The sequence below is a fragment of the Rattus norvegicus genome, chromosome 5 (genome assembly GCF_021556685.1).
Source record: "Rattus norvegicus strain SHRSP/BbbUtx chromosome 5, alternate assembly SHRSP_T2T, whole genome shotgun sequence".
Taxonomy (NCBI): domain Eukaryota; kingdom Metazoa; phylum Chordata; class Mammalia; order Rodentia; family Muridae; genus Rattus; species Rattus norvegicus.
The window spans coordinates 30,687,056-30,707,166 of record NC_141538.1 but is presented as its reverse complement, the minus strand read 5'-3'; the positions used below and the strand labels follow the sequence as shown (position 1 = coordinate 30,707,166).

Below are 20,111 nucleotides of genomic sequence, written 5' to 3'. Positions count from 1 at the left end.
AAAAATATCCCCAAACCCTCGCTAACCAGCATCATCGAGCCATATGGTATTAGCGGGGTATACTCATCTCAGCAGCAGCTGGTTCTAGGGCACCAGGCCATGCTACCTCTAGCTACTCTCTGGTCCCAGTGGTGGCCTTCCTGGCTCTCTGCCACCGAACTCTGCTCACATCCCAGCATCTGCCCCCTAATGGTTATAGTATCAACTCCCAGCAGCCTGCTAAAATCAAGACTCAATAAGCTTCTAATTTAGCAGTCAGATTTATCTCAGTAGTTTATCTCGATAAATTTACACTCCACAAAACGTCCACACAATAAACCTCAGAGCCAATTGATAATGATATAAACCACCCACCTAGATAAGATAAATTGACCTCTGAAAATCCAGCCCTTAAGAAATATTCATAACTGGGGTTGGGGATTTAGCTCAGTGGTAGAGCGCTTGCCTAGGAAGCGCAAGGCCCTGGGTTCGGTCCCCAGCTCTGAAAAAAAGAACCAAAAAAAAAAAAAAAAGAAATATTCATAACTACCTGTGGCCATTTAATGCTACACGGATTTGGGTCGTCCTTCTCTGCCTCCGTCTTGGTTCTTTCCCCTCTCCTCCTCCCCCTCTCTCCTTCCTTCAAAACTCTGTGCCCGCCTGATCTTTTCACTGCCCAACCACAGTCCTCGTCTTAACTCGTTCCAGCCCTCACTTGCACATAGACAACGATCTACAGTCAGCTTCAAGTTTTGAGTGAGAAAATGAACCTTTATGGGAGATGTGCTCAGTTTCATCAGACATATGCAGTGCTCCAAGTTGACTTCAATTGTTCTTCAATCGTTATTTATTGACTATGTCCTTCATTCCATGGGAGCAAATAATCCACATGCTACCTCATGTGAATGTCACCGTGCTTTGGTGAACCAGCTACACAATGGTACCCAGCTACAATGAACAATAGCAATAGCCAACTTCGTGTGGCACCATCACTTCTTAGACAGTCATCTTCTTGAGCATCCATTTGTTGCCAGGGGTTCTTAATAAATCCAATCTTGTGTTCACCAAGCTGAGGCTCAAGCCCTGGTCTAAGAGTCTGAAGACCGGGGGGTCCAGATACTACTGGTCCTGTAAATTGTAGCCATGGCTCCTTTACTTGCCTCTGGCCTTGCACAGAAAACTTTGTCTCTTCTTCAGCCTCTGTCTCGTGCTCCATGCCTTGCTTCACTCCTTGGAACATTCCAGACTTGACCTTGAAAGCAGCTGTTACTGTGGGTAAAAACAGATAGACATGGTCAACGGATTGCTTTCATTGTTCTTTCACTCCGTCACCGACAAAGAGCTAGTAAGTCATTTCGAAGTGGAATGCCCAGGGAGGTACATGCTGGAGAAAGCCAATAGAGTAGAAGTTTGAATTGAGAACATGCGGGCAATTCTCAAGGGCTGCCTTCCTCCTTGCATGAGATCTCTCGGAGGAATCTGTGCGTTCCCCCCGGCGCACACACTCATTTGCTTTAATTTGGTATATCTCTCCAGCAATCACCTAATGCCTCTTTACTCGTTCTAAATTTATAAAGACGTAATCTGTGGTTGCACCACTCTCCCCTCCCACTTGCTCTGTGCCTTCACCATCCATCCGTTCATTTGCATTTGTTCAATCTTTTGTTTTCTGTACTGCAGGCCTTGTGCTCAATGGGGTGACAAGAGACAATGCCATGGCCCCAGAGCACGTAGTCTTGGGGAATAAAACACAGCACAGAAAAGAGGAGAGCAGTTACTTGGCTGCAAATCTTGACTTCCTTACCAATTTTGCCATTCAGGCAAATGACTTTACCTCTCTCTCCCCTGAGCCAGTTTTCTTACCAGTGCAATGGGGTTCTTCATAATATCTACCCTCTACATTTCTTACAAGGATAATACTCGGTAATGTGTACGTGCATTGTTTAATGATGGAGTGTATTTCCTGTTACAACTACATAAAGCTCAGAAGGATGCTTAGAACCCATGGGCACTGTTTTCAACTGGGGCCAGGGAGAGAAACATTGTCTGGAGCATTTTCTTGCAAAAGAAGAAGGCCTGAGAAGAGACTTGAGGTTTACTTAGGAGCTAGCTAGGAGAGAAGGAAGAGAAGAAGGTGACACTCAAGGCACTTCAGGCAGAGGCCCCTGAAAACAGAAAAATAGAGGAGCCCATAGCATCTTCAAAAGAAATTCGTATCAGTGAGATGACAATTCATCGGCAGCCTCCTCCTTATGTACTGTACCTCTGAGGCAGCAGACGCCTCAGAAGGACTTCACAAAGCAGTGGAAGATACAGACTGGCTTTTTTGGAAGGTCTCCCAGGAAGCAGATAGATGACAAGGTGGAGGAGAAACCAGAAAGTGGCAAATGGGAGGTGTTGACTCCGATGGCTCATTTTTTAGTCTCTGTCTGTCTGCCTGCCTGCCTGTCTGTCTGTCTGTGTATATGCATGTGTACATAATGAGGGTCTTGCATGCCATACCTTATGCTTGGAAGTTAGGAAACAAATCCATAGGGTTTGCTCTCTCCTCCCACCTTAACCTGAATTCTGGAGATCAAGCTCAGGTCACCAGGCTGGCATGGCAAGCAGCCTTCCCCACTGAGCTATCTCGCTGGTCCTGTGACACTTAATTTAGTGTGTCAATTTGACTGGGCCAGTCATTGAGTCGTCCAGATAATTGGACAACTCTGCACGAATGTGTCCAAGCAGGGTTAACATGTGACTCCATAGAGGTGAAGCAAGCTGTTCTCCCCAGTATGGGTGACTGTCCTCCATCAGCTAGTCGGACCTGAATAGAGCAAAAGAACTGAATAGGAAGAATTCTTTCTTTGTGCTTGATTGTCTCCAAATTGCATGCAACTCTTCTGCCTGTTGGCTCTGACTGAGTTCCGAACTTATATTATCCATTCTCTTGGCACTCTGGCCTTTGGCTACACCATGGAGTCTCCTGGGTCTGGACCAGCAGTTCCAACTTCAGGGTACATGAGCCCATGACCATTCTGTCTCCTTGTACTTCTGGATAACCCTCTACACTGGAGTAAGCCATGCCTCCTCCTGTCTAGCTAAGTTGCCTTTTCGACAAGTGTCTAGGCAGACGGGGAACTAACTCCCTTGAGACCCTTCCTGTCCCTGCTTTGTGTGAAATTTGTGTTCAGCATCTGGTTTGCATTTCTTCGTCTTTTTCTTAGCCCGATTTATCACTCTCACCATGCTAGACTCACCCTACCTTTCAGACATTTGTACTTCTTGTTTCATACCAACCCTCTCCATTCTCTGTTGGGCCCTTCCCCTTTCCCTCCCTGGCTGGATACATGCTAGCAAGCACTTGAAATCCATCTTAAGTGTCACTTTATTAGCGCGTCCATCCGCAAAGTTATCCAGCCCCAGTTCCACTCCTGTTGCAGTAGATAATAAAAGGGTGCCACGCTGGAAGGACTGCCCGGGTCAGAGGGAGCCCGGGAGAGAAATCGTGGAGCGGTACGTGCAGGAACCGGTCCTGACACGTGCACCTTTTTTATTTTTACTGCAACACACTCCGTTCTGTATAAAGTGTGTTCTCCAGGGGCTTGAGGATTTAGCTCAGCGGTAGAGCACTTGCCTAGCAACCGCAAGGCCCTGGGTTCGGTCCCCAGCTCAAAAAAAAAAAACAAAAAAAAAAACAAAAAAAAAAAAACTTAAAAAAAAAAAAAAGTGTGTTCTCCATTGTGGCAGGATTGGATCATTTCACGGCACCTACTTCCATCACGAGATAGAAGGCGTCACAAAGATGTAGACTATTACAGTTTCAGCTTTGGATCCCAGGGACCTAGCAAACGGGAATTCAGGCCTTGAGGACTGAAATAGGAGCGGTCCAATGTGGTAGAGAGATGAAAAGGACAAAGGAAGCGGGGCGGAAGCTGCACACTGCATACCCCGGGCGATCTTCTTTCTAGATGTTGTCCTACTTAGCGATCTACTGATATGATAAAACCTGACGACCAAAAGCAATTTGGGGGAGGAAAGGGTCTGTTTAGATCACAGTCCATCCCCGAGAAGTCAGGGCAGGAACTCAAGGCGGGAACCAAGAAGTGGGAAGTAAGCGAAACACAAGCCATGAAGGCACCGGGCTTGCTGGCTTGTCCCCCACAGCATGCTCAGCCTGCTTTTTCTATAACTGAGACCCACCTATCCTGGGATGGTGTCACCCTTACTGGTCTACTTCCCATCAATCATTAGCCAATGTCTCACAGACTTAAAAGTCAGTCTAATGGACAAGTTTTCTCAACTGAGGTTCCCTCTTCCTGGATGACCCCGGGTTGTGGTCAAGTCAACAAAACTAAGCAGAGATGTCTCGTTAAATAAACCTGCTGTCTTTCCCAGCAACCATATACACCGTGGCCTTGCTTTCATAAAATTTCTTTTTGTAAAAATTCCTATCAGTTTCATCAGCTTCTAACTGGGCTTTGTTGCGTGACTTTTCCTCAAGAGAGGTCTTCCGTGTCCGTTCATTCCAGATATGGTGCCAATGAGTGACCAAAGAAAAGGATTTTACCAAACTCTATGCTGACCCAATCAGTTTATTGGGGTTGTTTGCATTGAAAAGCTCGCCCCAGCATGAGGCAAAGTGCATCCCTCAGAGCCCCCTGCCCCACATGCTGCGACTACACTGAAGAAAGAATTTTACTCACCAGCCTCCACCCGGTCCTCCCCCACCCCAGCAATATCATCTTGGGAAGGAGCCTTGAGGAATCTTGTAACTTTCCCAGCTTTCTGAGTCCTCTGAGCCACTCCCGATTCCCTCCAGGAAGGGAGGTTTTAATCTGGAGAAAATAGTTACACTGAGAGGCGTGAAGAGCCTTGGGTGATTTCATACCGGGGAAAGTTCCAGAACGTGCATATTCTGCCTGGTACTTTGGGGGCCATTGATTCTCATAATATTAATAGTCATTGATGCCATGGTTTAATGTGAAATCAACATTTTAAACCGGATAGAAGTTCAAGAGAATATTCTCTGCTCTTTTTTTTTCCCCCAGTGATGACTAAACACACTTTCAGGGTTTTGAAAGTCAGGCTTTGTAACTCCTAGCGTGTGAAAACACTTCATGGAGTAGCTAGTCGGGCTCTGTAATGAAGCTGGGCAAAATATAATGTGGAGATTAAAAGAGAAAGTGCGGGGGTTGGGGATTTAGCTCAGTGCAAGGCCCTGGGTTCGGTCTCCAGCTCCGGGGGAAAAAAAAGAAAAAAGAAAAAAGAAAAAAGAAAAAAAAAAAGAAAGTGGGTTATTTTTGGCAGTTGACAGTCTAGGCCTGGTGAGTTTCTTATCCTGACTCCTATTATGCAAGAGGAGAAAACACCTAAATAGAGGATCTGTAGAACTGCACTCCAGAGAGGATAACAAAAGTTGGTTTCATTATGTTAAAAGCAATGCTAAGACCAGAAAAGAAAGTGCTTGACACCATTAGACTGCAGGCAGTTGGCCTGGATGTTTTACTGCTGAGCAACTAGGGAAATGAGTTATTTCCACTGTGGCCCAAAGCTGCAGATTTCTCCTGTGACTCATCCAGTTAAGAAAACTTGGTATGAGGAAGGGCTGTGAAGCCTCTTGGCCTCTGTTAACCCTTTAACGTAAAGCCAGGCTGGACTTCAGCAGCTTTGTGGGTCAGTTTTATTGGGACACTCTGAAGTTTGAGGTAAAGTGATATATATTTGCAGATTTGTACACATGGTTAGCCACAACACCTTCAGACCAATTCTTATTCTCCATTCTGCAGGCTAATGTAAACACTACCACCTTAACTTAAGGGATCAGTGAACACAGATTTTTTTTTCCTCCTCTGTCTGGATTATGCAGGGGTCGAGCGGTCTAGCACAATGACCCACACATACTCATTGCTCCCACAGTAGCAGCTAAGGAAGGTGTGCTATTATTAATGATATGCGTTGGGTAGATAGTTGGCCAGAAGTCAGAAGAATTGGTGTACAAAGCTGCTCAAAGAGTCTACGTAGAACGGCTAGCTAGCCATTCCAAACCTGTTTACCTATTACTTAACCTATTTTCATGTCTTTCTGACTCTAATTGTAGCCCTTTGGAGCCTGTGAATGTAGTGATCAATACGGAGGGAGCTTGTAGCTCTACGCCCCAAGCTTCTTCGCCCCCCGCCCCCCACACACTTCAGCCAGAGCAGGTCTTACATTTGGGCCTTCTATGAAGCAAGGAGAGCTTTGAAATGGCCACCTCCCTGTGGGTGCATAAGGCTCTGCAAAGCCACAAAGCCAAAGATGTTTGCTGCAATGTTTTCCAAATCCAGGAACTGAGTGCCTAAAAGGTTTTTAGTAAAAGCTGGTTCGCAGCTCAAACTCAGACTTGTCAGGGTCAGTGACAAGAGATACTCTTTCATTTTCAGCGAGAAAACTGGTGACTTTATCCCATAAACCTGGCAGAATTTAATCTTTCCAACTTGAAAACTTTTACTTGAAAAAAAATAACATAAAATTCCCCACGCTAGCTTTAGGTAAGGGCAGATAGATGGTCAGGACAGTGTAATTGCTGTCCCTTGCATCTGTATGACTTGTTCCCCTTCAAGACCCTTTGTCAGACATTTAGCCAACTGTGGCACAGGCAGGTGGGGCAGCTCTCAGAATACAGCCTTTGCTTCAAGAAGAAAGCTGGTCTCCAGAGGTCATGTGACTCTTCCTTGGGTCAAACAAACATGTTATCGTATGCACTCCATCAGGGACATGTGACTCCTAGGCAGTATGGGCTCCCACACACTTCCCGATCCCTGGGCTATGTCTGAACAGCAACTCTGCCTTTTCTATTAGTTGCCTTGGAAGCTGGGAAAATATTTTGATTTTGGCATTTCCATCTGATAAAACTAAACGAAGTTGAGGGGCGGGGGGGGGGAGAGAGAGAGAGAGAGAGAGAGAGAGAGAGAGAGATATGCAGGGTCACTAGATAGTATAAAGAGTGAGGGGAGGGAAGACTCTATCAAGGGGTTCTATTATGACCCTTATTAACTTATCAAGGGGGCTGTTTCATGCTAAACATCCCACAACAAAATAGACCCCTGTGAAGGGCCGTGCCCAATTCAAAAGCATTAACTCTTAGAGCATTTCATGGAGACATTTATTTGATTAAACGAATACTACAAGAGACTCAGGTTTGTGAATCAGAATAAAGATCATCCTTGACTCATGGCATAGATTTTGTTCAGTCTTTTGCTGTTAGGAAATGTGTCACACGATGCTCTTTGCTTGGGCTGGGAAAGAAAGGATGTCCTGTGGAGGGCTCTGACTAAGGCCTCTTGGGACATTGAATAGGCTCACCTACCACAGTGACAAGGAAATACAGACAATGTTTGGCTGCATAACCACAGGGGTTCCGTCGAGGAGACCAAAAATATATTTTCCTTCTCCCAGGATGCGGCCACCGAGCATGCTCAGAATTTTTGTTTTGTTTTGTTTCCAGCAGTTTCTAAGTCCCCTCTCTCAATATATTTATTTCCCCAAATAAAGTCACTTTGTCTTATGCCAGTCTATACCCATAACCTGTACACTGAGGGAGAGAGATACACTAAAATTTAGCAGTTCAATTAGATCCTAGGAGATGTGTCAGGCAGGGAGCTCTGGAACTGACAAAATGAGGCACCCACATATAAGAATACTCCCGGCAGGACCAGGCCTAAGAGAACTCTAAAGATATGGAGGAATGTGGCTCCAAAATTCCTAAAGATTGGGGTCACTTCATTCCAGCAAAGAAGAAAGTCCTTGGTCTGGAGTTTTCCCCTTATTGTTTCTCTCTGCCCCACTGTGCAGTGTCTGGTTAACCAAAATCTAAAGACATACGCATGAGAAGCCTATGGGCGAACAGAGAGTGATACATTGCTGTGAGAGCCCCAGACAGAACTAAAGGGAGCGACAGCCTCCCCTCAGCAAACACCACAGATGTTAGGGGCAGTTCCAGGCAGAGTCCTTCCTGTTCCCTTCCATAACTGAGTAAGTTGGCTCAAATATAGATGAATAACTTATGTGGACGAAAGCAAGGCAGCATAGGCAAGCCTAGCCTCCTGCCACGTTCCACTGACTCTAGGCACTGAAGAAGGTGAGAGTTTTGGGTTGCAGAGAGATCTGTAATTGGGAGTTGAGATCATCCATTGTGTTCCAGCACACTCCTCGGCATAGTCTGTGAGACATTGGGAATCACAGAAGGCAAACTTGCAGAGGAAGGAATCCAAAGATCCAAAGGATTCCCAGGGAGGTCCATAGGCGCGCGCGCACGCGCGTGCGCGCACACACACACACACACACACACACACACACACACACACACACACACAGTACCTCTGGTGGCCTCCCCCTGCTGACCATGAAGTAGAGGGCAATATCTCCTGGCAGGTCAACGCCTACCGCAAGTGCTGCCCAGAATAGACTTGACTGCTCATCACCTCGTCAAATTACAGTACCACATGTCAATCACCTGACTAGCCACACCTCAGCTCCACCCCACTCTCCTCTTTCTTTCTCTCCCGACTGCTCTGTGGGTTAGCTCCCTGGGCTGGCTCAGTTTGTACTTCCCAAACAAGAAGTCTGTCTCCTCCCTGACTCTGTGAGGGCCCCTTTGGCTTCCTCCCGGTGCCTGCTGTCTTTCAGGTTGTTAAGGATGAATGTCAACTGAGGACAGCTGACACCAGGAGAGCAGCTGTCATGTCATGGGTGCACAAAAGGACAACTTTTAGCCTCTAAGGCTTGCGCTCATTCCCAGTGCTGTCACCCAGGCTGGCGCTCAGCTTCCTGAGTCCCACTCTTGTTATTTGTATGATAACTACGATGATATCTTCCTCAAAGTATTGGGAGGAGAAGTTAACGAGAGAATGGTATAAAACACTTAGCAGGTCACCACTATTGAGAAGGTTTTAGCTATTATTAATATCATCGTTATCATGTGACTTGTTACTCAGCACTGCTGTGACACAGACCTTCCCTCATTCTCTGCCCCCCACAACACCATTTATAGTCCTTTTTTTACAAAGTATATATTGCCTTAGTAACCTTTACAAGTAGGTGTGATCATCCCAGTTTGTGGGAAGACAAAGTCATAGGTCGGTTATATAACTTTCCAAGGTTGGAACATTTAGAAGAAAAGCAGCTGGGATGAATGGGTTCCCTCTGTGGGGACACAACAAACAGTCGTTGATGCTTCTAGACCACTTTCTTTGCTAAAGGTAGCACAGACACGTGCTAGAAAGTTGGAACAGCCAAATGTGACATAGGCAGTTACACAGGCAATTAGAGAATGGTAGGGCAAAGTCTTTAAGTAGATAGCCAGAGTCTTTAGGGGGAGGACTGGGCACAGTACTCCAGAGTACATAACTTTTCTACTACCACAGAGCTGCTAAGTTTAAGCCAAACAAGTACTGTCTTCTTCTCACTAAACACACTGAAGGTCACAGAGAGAATGGGGGGGAAAGGGATCAATCAAAGAGACCATGTAAAGGCATATTAGGCAGGTTTCAGAAAAGGCTCGTAGGGATGAAAGGAAAAGACATATAAGGTGTGGGACTAGCCTGGGCTAAAGGTCAAAGGTTTCATGGTATGGAAGAACATCAGTAAGCATGCGGCCAGATCAGGAAGACCCTAGAAAGTAATGCTGAAGTCAAATGGCAGCCATGAAAGGGACAGGTAAATGTTAGAGTTCTTTTGGGTGGTAGCATGTATGTGGAGGGCGGAGAGGAGAAAGATCGGAGGGTCTGTTAGTCAATCTCATGTGTGCCCATGTGGGGAACAAAGCTCAATATGGAGTGTCTTCCTCTAACTTTTGATAAGGTCTCTTATTAAGCCTGGATCTTACCCTGCATTCCTTGTGCGGTTTGCCTCTCTGCAGGAACAGGCTGCATTGCCCTTCTGCTATCTGCAGCCTTAGCTATGAAGGTGGGCACCTCTCAGAAGTCTAAACCACAGGTGGGCACAAGTCCCTGTGCTTCTGATCTGCCTCTAATCTGATTGGCTTGGCTTTCTCATTCTTTTCGCACCCCCTTCCTCCAAGAAATCTAAGCATGACTCAAAGGTAATGCATTAGTTACTTTGGCATTCTTATGACAAAATACCTGTAGCATTTGAATAGGAGGGGCCCCCATAGGGTATACTTTTGAGTACTTAGTCTCCAGGGAGCAGCACTGTGTGGGAAGGATTAGAAGATGTGATCTTGCTGGAGGAAGTGTGTCACTGTGTGTGGGCTTTGAGATTTCAAGGGCCCATGCAAGGCCCAATTCTCTGTCTCTGACTCTGTCTCTGTCTCTGTCCCTCTCTGTCTCTCTCTGTCTCTCTCTGTCCCTCTCTGTCTCTCTCTATCCCTCTCTGTCTCTCTCTGTCCCTCTCTGTCTCTCTCTGCCTCTGTCTCTCTCTGTCTCTCTCTGTCTCTGTCTCTCGTTCTCTCTCTCTCTCTCTCTCTCTCTCTCTCTGTTTCTCTGATGTCAATGGATTAGAATGAAGCTCTCAGCTACTGCTCTAGCACCATGTGGCTGCCATGCTCCCACCATGCTCCCTGCCTCCCTGCCATAGTGAAAGAGTAACCCTCTGAAGCCGTAATCAAGCCCCCAACTAAATGCTTAAATGCCTTCTTTCATAAGAGTTGCCTTGGTCATGGTGCCTCTTCATAGTAATAGAATAGTTCTAAGACAAGACCCAAGAGAAATGACTTGAGAAAAGATTAATTTGGGATCATAGTTTTAGTTTTTTTTTTAATTTACTTTTTTATTGTTTGATGTGTGCATGTTTACATGTGCACGCATGTGTGCTTATGGAGAACAAAGGTCAATATGGAGTTCTTCCTCTAATAATCTCTATTTTTGATAACAGCTCTTATTAAGCCTGGATCTTACCGTTTTGGCTAGTATGACAAGCCAGTGAGCCTCTGGGATTTGTTACCGACGTAAACAACCACACCGGGTTTTTATGTGAGTTCGATGCTCTGAATTCAGGTCATCGTGTTTCACAGCAAGCACTTCACCCCTGAGCCATCTCCGGAGTCTGTTTGTTTGAGTCAAGATTTTACCACGCATCCCTGGATGGCCTGGCACTTGCTAAATAACCCAGGCTGGCTCCGAACCTGTGCTAATAGCCTTGCTTCTGCCTCCTAAGTGCCGGGATTACAAATGTGAACCACCATGGCCAGTGTGTCTCACCGTCTTGGAGGGCAAAGAAGTCATGGCAGAGTTTACAGCGGCGGAACATGTGATAGAGGCTCTTTGCAATCAAGGCAAAGCAGGGAGCAGAGAGCATGGGGCAGAACTTAGGGGCCAACCTATAACTTTCGAGCAACCTACTTCACTAGGCCCAAACTTAGTTTCACAGCTTCCCAAAATGAGCCCATCGAGCTGGGGCACAAGCATCCAAAACATTTCTGATTCAAATCACAGCTGTACCCAAACATGTCTCACTCCCCTTGGTTCTTGCTGCGGCTCGTGCTTTCATGCCTTATTTCCTTTGCAGAAGAAATACAGTCTGTCATGGTCTTGGGTTTTCTCACCTCAGAGCTTCTGGTAAACTATATACATGGATTCCCAAGCTATTCTTGGAAACTAGGAAGAGTAAATTAAATGAGGCATGGATTACTTTGGGTTTCTTATCTATGATTCCGGGCTGCTGTCGGGTGCATCCTTCCCTACATATGGGATGCAGAAGGAATTCCTGGCTGTGTGCAGCCGAGAAATGCTGGAACAGAGCTTAGATTCAAGCACACTGTTTCAAAGAAATCCGGGTTTGGTATTTTTCTGCTGCTCACCAACTCAAAGTAGTTTGACCCTATATTACTAAAAGTTGTATTAAAAAAAATACAATGAAGCCTTTATTTAACTAGAGTAGAGTGTTTAAACCCACATTTTCTGGTTAAAAAGAAAATAAGAAAACAGGATTTAGCTAGTGCAGCACTTAGTAATGCACTCGACTTTGAGTCAGAGAAACTGGGCTGACTTAAGCAATAACAATTGCTTCACATAACACCAAGCCCGGACTCAAGGTCTTAGTGTTTCTGTGACATCAACAATACAAGTTGATTTTGTTTTTTAATCAGCAGGCACTTCCTAGGTTGCAAGAAGGGGCCGCCAGCCTAGGATCGTCTCTTCATGCAGCCTGTCAGAAGTGGCACATTTCTCAAGTCATCCTTTTTGCTAAGGAAGCCATCCCCAGAAGCGGGCCCCAACTCCACGACAAACCCAACCACCCTCTCTGTTTACTGTTCTCATTTCTTTTTTCCACAGAATCAATCTCTCTCTCTCTCTCTCTCTCTCTCTCTCTCTCTCTCTCTCTCTCTCTCTCTCTCCCTCTCTCTCCCTCCTTCCCTCCCTCCTCATCCTCTTCCCCTCCCTCCTCTCCCCTCCCTCTCTCTCTCTCCCCCTCCCCTATCCTCTTCCTCTCCCTCCTCTCCCCTCCCTCTCTCTCTCCTCCCCCTCCCCATCTTCTTCCCCTCCCTCCTCCACCCTCCCTCTCTCTCCCTCTCTCTCTCCCCCTCCCCTATCCTCTTCCCCTCCCTCCTCTCCCCTCCCTCTCTCTCTCCTCCCCCTCCCCCATCCTCTTCCCCTCCCTCCACCCCCTCCCCCTCCCCTTTCCTTCCCCCCTCTCTCTGTGTGTATCAACTAGACTAAGGCCTATATCCTACGCTTTTGAAAGCTGGACAGGACGCAGTGTTGATTAGCAAGGAGTTTAAGAGTGTGGCTTGTTGGTGTTTTGACCAGCAGGATCACCATATCTATCCTTGATGTCTTGACCTTGGATCTTGCTTTATGTTTTTGGCTAAACTTTCTTCCTCGTACGGAGGACTATATTCCACCTTTCCGACGACATGGAATGTAAGAAAAAAAATTCCATCACACTGGAATCAGTATCGTAAGCATTCATTTTTTTCATTACTCTCAGTTCTAGGATCCAAAGGTTTGAAAGAATGGTCTGGACTTATATTGGTTGTGAAGATGTAGTTTGGTTGGTACAGTTTGGGCAAATCACCAACATTCACTGGCTGTGATGTCCCTTTCCACAGGAAAAGTGGAGTGCTGAGAGCATTGCTGGCTACCTTGCCTCCACTTTTAATTGCTTGGCTGTTGGCTGTGCTTACTTGGTTCCCTAAGAACGCGTTGAGTAAGGAGTAGAACCTACAACTAGGGCCAGGGAGGAGATGCGACTCTTCCAGAGTCACACATCAAGTCTTATGATTCTCAACTGTAGCTCAGTACAGTGTGGTGCACGGTCTGAAAATGGCCCTAAAAGTCCACCAAGGAAATGAGCAAACGGAACGAGGAACCTCTCAGCAGAAAAAAGCTATACCCAAGTCCAGGATCCCTTGCTATAGGGAGACTGTGCCACCCTTCAGTCTCCAAGGCCTGCAGAAGTTAAACGCTCAGCTCTTCAGCAACTTCTATAAACAAATGGGCCTCAAATCCAGGCTTTCTGGACTAAGATCCCTACATAAACTCTGCTGCTAAGGCAGCTGCTCCAGTCTACTTTCTCTGGGGCATAGACAAGAAAGGATCCCAGTCTTGTACTGGAATTCAGGCCCATGCTATGCATCCTGCAAAACCGCTCTGGTCTCTTTGTGGGACCACAGAAACTAAGAACCCATTCCCTACCTGTATGATCTTCCTAATATGGTTTTCTTTTCCCTCAATAAAGTTTATTCTTTCACTAAACCAGGATGAATTAACAGAATTTATTTAAAATCTAAGGCAAAGACCACAGGACACACTGGCTTCTTTCTTGTAGACAGAGAAAAAGTAACATTTAATCATTCTCATGTGTGGTAAACTGCGAACACAGCAATGCAGGAAATACAGCAGGAAAGACACTTTCAGGGTCTAGGGAGATGGCTCAGCAGTTCAGAGCACTGACTGCTCTTACAGAGGTCCTGAGTTCACTTATCAGCTCCCACATGATGGCTCACAACTGTCTGTGACTCCAGTTCCTGAGGAACTGATACCTTCTTCTGTCCTCTGCAGGAATCACACATCCAAGTGGTACACACACACACACACACACACACACACACACACACACACACAAACAGGCAAAGCATGCATACAAATAAATAAATAAAAACAAAATGTTCATTCCTAGTTTGAATTATGCCTTAAATTTATGTACATGCATAATGAACATTCCCTTTGTCCTCTAAATATATCCTCCCTAGATACTTTACTGAAAGCCCATTGTGCTCTTCATATTGTAGCCTCTTCTTGGGTTGACCTCTTTGTGGGACAGGGAAGGGCTACACTGAAAGATAAATGTTACGCTTATCACTGACTGCATCCTTGGGCAATCTGCTGACTCTCCATTCTCAGGGTAAATTCTCATTTCCCAAAAGAAGGTCTTTATATGTAGGTGCCATGCACATAATCTATTCCCATGTCTTCCTTTTCAGGCAAGACTCAGTATTAGGAGCTCCTAGATGAAGCTAGTAGAATGGGGTTCTCATTCCTACATTGTAAAAATGTGGCACAATGACTCGTGCCTCTAATCCCAGTACTTGAGGGACTGAGGTAGGAGATTCAGTTCAGAGCTAACACAGGCTACAATGAACATGCCTTGTCCAAAAGCAAAGAAATAAGATATATATGCTTCAATTTATTAATACATTGTCATCCCTCTCACCCAGAGACTATTATAGCATGTGAGTTTCTTCACATGCTTTGCTTTAGCAAACACGGCACAAATAGTGACCTTGGAAAAGTGCGCACATTGGGAGTTGCCATCTTTTTTAGTTTCTAGAACCCAGCAGCCAGTGAAACGCCTGACGTCACCTACAAGATGATGCAGATACTTTCTCTACACTGTAGATCAACTAACTACCAGGCATGTGGATGAAGCCGTCCAAGATCAACCTGCTTCCGGCTGACCCACCCGCTGTCTGAAGCTACCCAACTGAGCCCAGGTATGACCTACAGAAGAATGACCAAGCTGACCTCAGGATGAACAGCTGATAGCAAGAATCAGGAGTTTCTCAATGAGTGCTGATTCAAATCACTCAACTTTATGTTGTCACGCAACAACAGATATGCAAGATTGATGAAACAAGTGTCCAATGAAGGGTATATTAAAGCTTTCAATATTGTAGTTCTGTAACTTGATGAGACGATTCCAATGCCTGCAACATGACCACATGGAATCCAAATAAACTCATAGTTGAAGACCACACCTTCAGAGACGCATACCACACGATGAGAGGGAGCTATGACTGACTTTTGCATGTGACCAGAGGGAACTGTGACTGTTTGCTGCGCGCCTCGTCACATCAGTTCTTCACCATGCAATGTGTTGCCACCATCATGGTGACTGAGTGCTTGAGATGCACACTTTGTGTGTGTTTCCCTTGCGTGATTTCTATCCCATTTTGAGGAACAGCCATATGCACTTAAAAGGGGGGAGTTGGAATGTGTGGATTAGCTGTTGAAATCACTTGTAAACTCACAGACGGCCATAAAAAAAAATGCAGCTGCTATAAAGCTAAAGGACATTGCCTCTGGAGTACTATCCAGTACAACACAATTTTCATCAGCTAAGACATAGGCCTGGTGAGTAAGAAGCCATGATAGAAAAGCCTGCAGACCCATAGTTCCCACTGCAAAGAAGGAACAGCAGCAGTAGGAGTTCCTAGTGGCCTGGTGTTGGTGGCAAATGACAGTTTTCCATAAGGACAATCTTTCAACATTAAAAAAGATGTGTGTGTGTGTGTGTGTGTGTGTGTGTGTGTGTGTCTGTGTGTGTGTGTCTGTGTGTGTGTGTGTGTCTGTGTGTGTGTGTGTGTGTGTCTGTGTCTGTGTGTGTGTCTGTGTGTGTGTGTCTGTGTGTGTGTGTGTGTGTGTCTGTGTGTGTGTGTGTGTGTCTGTGTGTGTATGTCTGTGTGTGTGTGTGTGTGTGTGTGTGTGTGTCTGTGTGTGTGTGTGTGTGTGTGTGTGTCTGTGTGTGTGTGTGTGTGTGTGTCTGTGTGTGTGTCTGTGTGTGTGTGTGTGTGTCTGTGTGTGTGTCTGTGTGTGTGTCTGTGTGTGTGTGTCTGTGTGTGTGTGTCTGTGTGTGTGTGTGTGTGTCTGTGTGTGTGTGTCTGTGTGTGTGTGTGTGTCTGTGTGTGTGTGTGTGTGTCTGTGTGTGTGTGTGTCTGTGTGTGTGTGTGTGTCTGTGTGTGTGTGTGTGTGTGTCTGTGTGTGTGTGTGTGTGTGTGTCTGTGTGTGTGTCTGTGTGTGTGTGTCTGTCTGTGTGTGTGTGTCTGTGTGTGTGTGTGTGTGTCTGTGTGTGTGTGTGTCTGTGTGTGTGTGTGTGTCTGTGTGTGTGTCTGTGTGTGTGTGTCTGTGTGTGTGTGTCTGTGTGTGTGTGTGTGTGTGTCTGTGTGTGTGTGTGTGTCTGTGTGTGTGTCTGTGTGTGTGTGTCTGTGTGTGTGTGTCTGTGTGTGTGTGTGTGTGTGTCTGTGTGTGTATGTCTGTGTGTGTGTCTGTGTGTGTGTGTGTGTGTCTGTGTGTGTGTCTGTGTGTGTGTGTGTGTCTGTGTGTGTCTGTGTGTGTGTGTGTCTGTGTGTGTATGTCTGTGTGTGTGTGTGTGTCTGTGTGTGTGTGTGTGTGTCTGTGTGTGTATGTCTGTGTGTGTGTCTGTGTGTGTGTGTGTGTCTGTGTGTGTATGTCTGTGTGTGTGTCTGTGTGTGTGTCTGTGTGTGTGTGTGTGTGTGTCTGTGTGTGTGTGTGTGTGTCTGTGTGTGTGTGTGTCTGTGTGTGTGTGTCTGTGTGTGTGTGTGTGTGTCTGTGTGTGTGTGTCTGTGTGTGTGTGTGTCTGTGTGTGTGTGTGTGTGTCTGTGTGTGTGTGTGTGTGTGTGTCTGTGTGTGTATGTCTGCGTGTGTGTCTGTGTGTGTGTGTGTCTGTGTGTGTGTGTCTGTGTGTGTGTGTGTCTGTGTGTGTGTGTGTGTGTGTCTGTGTGTGTGTGTGTGTCTGTGTGTGTGTGTCTGTGTGTGTGTGTGTGTGTGTCTGTGTGTGTGTCTGTGTGTGTGTGTCTGTGTGTGTGTGTGTGTGTCTGTGTGTGTGTGTGTCTGTGTGTGTGTGTGTGTGTGTGTGTGTGTTACACATAGGTGCATAGAAACCCTAAGGGGACCTCAGCTGTTCTCTTTGATAATCCTTTACCTATTACTTTTGAGTTAGGGTCTCTCTCTAAACCTGGAGGTCACAGTTTCTCATTGACCTAGGAATCCCTAGCAATAATTCTCCCTCTTCCCTGCTGACAGGCAGATTTACAGGTATGTGTACGGCACCCAGCCTGTTACATGGGAGCTGGTATCCAAGCTCTAGTCTTCATGTTTGCATAGGGTGTAGTCTTAACCACTGAGTTACCATTCCACCACCAAGGGCATTATAATAAAGTCACGGTTTACCTAAATCCTTACTGAGAGTTAGGGAAACAGTCCTTTTGAATTCTGGAGATGATTCCATGTTGCTGTGGCTTCTGCTTACTGTTCCCGAGTCACACGTGCCACATGGAACACACATAGTCCCCGGCTTTGGGTACAAATCTGGTATCCAACTGAAGTCACACAATGAGAAATAGAGGCCAGACAAAGGCATTTTTGAGCCCAGAATGTCACATTAGAGGTGGTGTCCTTTTCTAACTCTGCCATTCCATGGCTTATGGCTCTGGCTTTGAAGCACAAGGACATCAAGAAAGTAAAGACAGATTTTCATCTCCATTTGTGGTGCCCTTTCCCCCACTTCTGCTTGCAAGTCCCCTGAGGACTTCAAAGTCTTTCCTCCTCTGGATGCCCAGAGCTGAGCTGGGAGGAGGGATGTAGGGCTGTTGGAAAGTACATCATGTGTTACAGAATGGCCTCTCTTATCTTGCCTTTTTTTTTTTTAGCTTGAAGGACAGAGACAGGGAGGGGAGTTTTGTTCTAGCTGATGGCCTGCACAACATTTTAAAATATCACTTATGATATTTTTTTTAAATTTCTTTTGAGAGAGGGTCTCATTCTGTAACTCAGACTGGACTTGAACTTGCTGTGGCTGGGGTCACAGACACAATCCCCAGCTTCCAGTGTTTAAAACCTTTTTATTTCCAGTGTTAAAACCCCATCTTTGTAGTTTTATGGGGTGGTAGGATGAGAATTCCTCACAGAGATGCCTTGAGATGTAGTCTGTTGGTAGAGTGCTTGCCTTGCATGCATGAAGCCTTAGATTCAGTCCTCATCACATTAAACAAGGTATGGTGCACCTGCCAGTAATCCTAGCACTTAGGGAGATGGGCCAAGAACACTGCAAATCCGATGTTACTTTCCACTATACAGCAAGTTTGAGACCAACCCGGGATACAGGAGGTGCTGTCTCCAATATACAAGCTACCAAGCAAAAACGAGGGGAAAACCGTTGGAAATGCTTGATCAACAATCATCCAAACAAATAAAAATGAACAGGAAGCAGGCAATGGTGAACAATACGTAACTGCTTACTTGTATTACAGGTGTCTGTGAGTACTGTGTGACTGCTTCCTTGTGTTAATGTCTGCAAATGATCGAAAACTGTGTGCGATCCATAGAGTCCTGGGCTCTGCTCCTCCTCAAGCTTCTTGGATGGTTTCATGCTCAAAGCTGAGTAATGCTTGAGCCTGGGAGGATGCCCGGGACCCCAGACTCACAGCTGAGGGAACTCAGTGTTGACTTATTCAACAGCTTCCCTTCCCTCTCCCACACCTATCTGAGAGTGGGAAATGCAACGAGGAAGATTTTTCTGGGCTGAATTACGTCCACCAAAAGATATGTTTAAATCCTGATACCTAAGCTTCTGGAAGTCGGGTCTTCGCACAAATTGAGCTTAAGGTGAGGTCACTGGGAGAAGGCCTCAAGTCAGTCTGCCTGGCGTCCTTATCACAGAAGAAACACTGACATACAACTGCATGAGGGAGAACCCCATGCAAGACCGACGGAGATGGAAGCACTGGGGCTTTAACCCAGAAGCATCAGGGTGACTGACGCCTAGCAGAAGTAGGAGGAGGCAAAGAGGGATCCAATGCCTCTTATCCAGGCTTTAGAGGGACCACGTGGCACTTCCATTTTTAATATCCGGCTTCCAGAGCTGTGAGACAATACCTTCCGGTTGTTTTAAGCCACGCTGTTTGTTCTACACTGTTAGGCAGCCCAAAGGGATGAATAAAGGCAGTGGAGGTCGGCAGCCTACGCTCACACAGCTGGTGGTGGCCTAAGAAGCAGGGGACTATGCCCCACGATTCCCTTTCCAGAATCCTGCCTCTCCTGGGCTTTACTGTTCCGAGGCTTACCCTTAAGCTGTCTGGGTTTCTCACTGTTGTTGTTGTTGTTTTTGCTGCTGCTGCTGCTGCTGCTGCTGCTGCTGCTGCTGCTGCTGCTGCTGCTGCTGTTGTTAAGATTTTGGAGTCCACAATACTTTCCTTCAAATGGATTTCCTCATCTCTTTCCATCATTTACAAGAAATTGAGTGAGCCCTGTGGGCCAAGCCAAGCTGCCCTGAGCAGCCTGCCATCCCAGGGGACCTCCATTCTCCTGATGCCTCTTCTCTATCTCCATCAGACTCCTGAACCATACAGGTAGGTTTCCCTCCCCTCACCCAACTTTCCTGCTCTCTGAGTCCTCTGGGTCAAGCCAAGCTGCCCTGAGCAGCCTACTATCCCAGGGGGATATTCATTCTCATGACATCTCTCTACCCTTCCCATCTAACCTGCAGAACTGCAGGTCCAGAACCATACAGCCCAAGGATATCCAGTAGAGGCCTGCCTCACCAGGAGCATCAAAGTTCACCCCTCTCCCAGTACCTACCACCACAAGAACATCCAGGGACCAAAACCATCCAGATGGCTAAAGGCCCTCGAAAGAACAAAATCAACAAGAGCCAGGGCAACGTGACACTTCCAAAGCACGGCCACTCCACTCCAGCAAGCAAATGTCAAAGCTAAAAAAAACCCTGACACAAAACATCCAGGAAATCTTGGATACCGTGAAAAGTCCTAACATAAGAACAATTGGATTAGAAGAAGGTGAAGTGTCCCAGCTCCAAGGCCCAGAAAATATTCTCAACAAAATCATAGAAGAAAACATCCCCAGCCTAAGAAAGAGATGTCTATAAACACAAGAAGCTTATAGAACACCAAATAG

At 46.2% G+C, this 20,111-nt stretch overlaps 1 long non-coding RNA gene across 2 annotated transcripts; it reads right to left on the bottom strand.

The window, feature by feature from the left end:
* Positions 1-735: 735 nt before the first annotated feature.
* Positions 736-19,687, bottom strand: LOC134478935 (uncharacterized). Of its 2 annotated transcripts, none has more exons than XR_015620137.1 (2): positions 19,262-19,687; positions 736-1,248 (listed from the first exon to the last, which is right to left on the bottom strand). It is a non-coding gene; the product is annotated as an uncharacterized LOC134478935 (long non-coding RNA). The 2 variants fall into 2 exon arrangements; XR_015620138.1 differs by lacking the exon at positions 19,262-19,687 and adding an exon at positions 4,668-4,745.
* Between the last annotated feature and the right edge of the window lie 424 nt (positions 19,688-20,111).